The 2851-nt window shown below is 42.6% G+C and overlaps 1 non-coding gene across 1 annotated transcript; it reads left to right on the plus strand.

Moving 5' to 3' along the window:
• The first annotated feature begins 1205 nt into the window (after window positions 1-1205).
• Window positions 1206-1312, plus strand: LOC118490839. The gene has a single exon (XR_004890064.1). It is a non-coding gene; the product is annotated as a small nucleolar RNA R71 (small nucleolar RNA).
• The last annotated feature ends 1539 nt before the right edge of the window (window positions 1313-2851 follow it).

Here is a 2851-nt window from a genome sequence, read left to right on the forward strand (position 1 = left end):
CCCCTAAGTCGGCCAAGGCATTGCGAACGGGTGATTCCCCTATTGAACATGGAATCGTGAAACTTCCGGGATCGATTTTCTTTTGGGGTAGTTTATTGAGTACGAGGGCAGAGCATTCTTCGCCTAAATTAACTAATTGCAAATTTTCAATTTTCTTTTTATGTGTAAGGAAGTCCCTCATAAATTTAGAGTATTTGGGCATTTGGGTTAGGACTTCGATAAAAGGAATATTGACATGCAATTGTTTTAACAAACTTTCGAATTTTGCGAATTGCTCATTGGTTTTTTGACGAATTAACCTACCGGGGTATGGAACTCGAGGAGCCTTGGTAGGTTCTGGTGATGGGGGAGAGTTCTTTTCCTGCAGATGTGTTGGCATTGTTTCTTCCGTTGGTGGAGGTACTTCTGCAGGCCCTACGGTGCGGTTTCGTAGTGTGATGAGGTGAACTTGCGCCTTTGGGTTTGTTTCGGTATTGCTAGGTAATGCGCCTTGCGGTCTCTCGGAAAAATTTTGTGCTAGTTGATTTATTTGTTTTTCTATGTTTTGAATGCTAGCTTGTTGATTCCTAAAATTAGATTCTAATTGTAGAAATCTTTCCGAGTTTTTCTTATCAGTGTCGGAGACGAGGCGAGATATAGTATCTTCGAGCCTTTCTCGTCCACCTTGTTGTTGAGTGAAATTTTGTGACTCATTTCTTGATTGCTGAAAGTTTGTTCGTTGGGTTTGTTGGTTACTACTATTACCGGTTTCCCTCCAACCAAGGTTTGGGTGGTTTCGCCATCCTTGGTTGTAAGTTCCCGTTGGAGGACCCGACGGCCTAGGTCTATTATCAATGTAGTTTACCATTTCTTGTTGATCGTCCGTTTCTTTCATGCAACTCCAATTTTCATGTGACCCACCACACCCTTCACAAGCCATAACCGAGACTGTTTTTGTCATTTCTAATTTTTTTATTTTTGAAGAAAGGGCCTCGATTTGGGCTTGTAAAGAGGTGCTTTCGTCGACCTTATGGGCGCCCGGGGCGATAGACTTATTTCCCCGGGGAGTGTGCCATTGAAAATTGGTTTGAGCAATTTCCTCAATTTGATTATATATTTCGTGTGGGCGTCGATTACCTAAAAGTCCCCCGGAGCTAGAATCAAGTGTCTGCCTAGTGTGTGGCAACAATCCATTGTAGAAAGTGGATACTTGTTGCCATATTGCGAGGCCATGATGGGGACACTTGCGTAATAGCTCCTTGAACCTTTCCCATGTTTCATATAAGGATTCCCCGTCCTCTTGTGAATATGTATTAATTTCAGCCATTAATTTAGCAGTTTTAGAAGGAGGGAAATACTTATATAGAAACTTTTGGGCTAGTTCATCCCAGGTGTTTACCGATCCAGCTGGGAGGGTGTTGAGCCAAGCTTTCGCTCGGTCTTTTAGCGAGAACGGAAACATACGGAGGCGTATGGCGTCGTTCGATGCTCCATTGATCCGAAAGGTGTCACATATTTCTAAGAAATTAGTTATATGTAGATGAGGATCCTCGTCCGCAAGCCCGTGGAAGGTTGCGGAGTTTTGGAGCATTTGTATCAAATGCGGTCGAAGTTCGAAGTTATTGGCTTCGACATTCGGAGCATTGATAGCGGCGCCTAGATTACCTACGGTGGGCCGTAGATAATCCATAAGGGTACGTTGGTCCGCCATTGGGGGTGGATCACCCGAAACCTTCTCTTGGTTTTTGGCTTTTAACCTTTTTCTGAGAAAGCGTTCGGGTTCTTCTAGCGGTTCTTTTATGTCTTTATTGGAACTGGAGCTCATACACTACGTGAGGATGGTGTCGGGTTCCAAGTCCTGCAATAAAAACAAAAAAGAATGTCGGTCAGAAGGTTCACCACGGCCCCGTGTTGAGCGAACACGGCCCCGTGGTCGGAAATACAGTGATTGTTTTCCAGATCCCAGTTACTGGAAGTTGGACACGGCCCCGTGTTGCACCGGCACGGCCCCGTGGTCAGCCTTCTGTAACTTTGAAAAACAAAAACTGCCAGTAACTTTGCTGAGCACGGCCCGTGTCCGACGAGGCACGGCCCCGTGCTGAGCTCTGCAGAAGCTAAAAATCTAAAAAAAAAATCCTAAAAAATTAAAGAAAAATAAAAATATGATTAGGCCGTTGATTCCTAACTTTCTTAAAATCCTTGTGTCCCCGGCAGCGGCGCCAAAAACTTGATGCGTGTCAGTGTGTATATATTTTTGATGTGTATTTAAGCCCTTTTTACACTTTTAGCCAAGTTTTAAATTTATAAAACATGATATTCACTAACACTAAACACACATATGGGCAAGTGCACCCATCGTGGACGTAGTATAGTGTTGGTAAGATACCGAGGTCGTCCAAGGACACAAGAGCTTTTAATACCGGTTTATCCTCAACGTCTAATCAAATCAAAAAGGTTAGAAAAATGTTTTAAACTAAGAAAAATAAAAACTAACTAAATGCTGAAAATAAAAATAAAATAAAAACAGATAGACAAGATGAATCACTTGGATCCGACACGTGTATTAGTATAACCTTTGATTATTTTCGCACTTTTGCACTTGTTTAAGAGATTATCTTAGTTATTGTAGTAGGCCCCTCTTTTGAAGGCGACGTTACCCTCAACCCAGTAGTTTGAGTCAGCAAGGATACAATCCTAAAGGGTCGGATTATTGAAAGATAATGAATTAAGTTATTAATGCAAATTGTGGTAGGCCCCGCTTTCGGCGGTGACGTTACCCTCGGCTAAGTAGTCTGAGTCAGCAGCGATACAGTCCTAAATAGCCGGGTTATAGTATTAATAGTAGTTAACTTATGAGGGGGTCAAAGAGTTT

This window comes from Helianthus annuus, chromosome 3 (assembly GCF_002127325.2).
Source record: "Helianthus annuus cultivar XRQ/B chromosome 3, HanXRQr2.0-SUNRISE, whole genome shotgun sequence".
Lineage (NCBI taxonomy): Eukaryota > Viridiplantae > Streptophyta > Magnoliopsida > Asterales > Asteraceae > Helianthus > Helianthus annuus.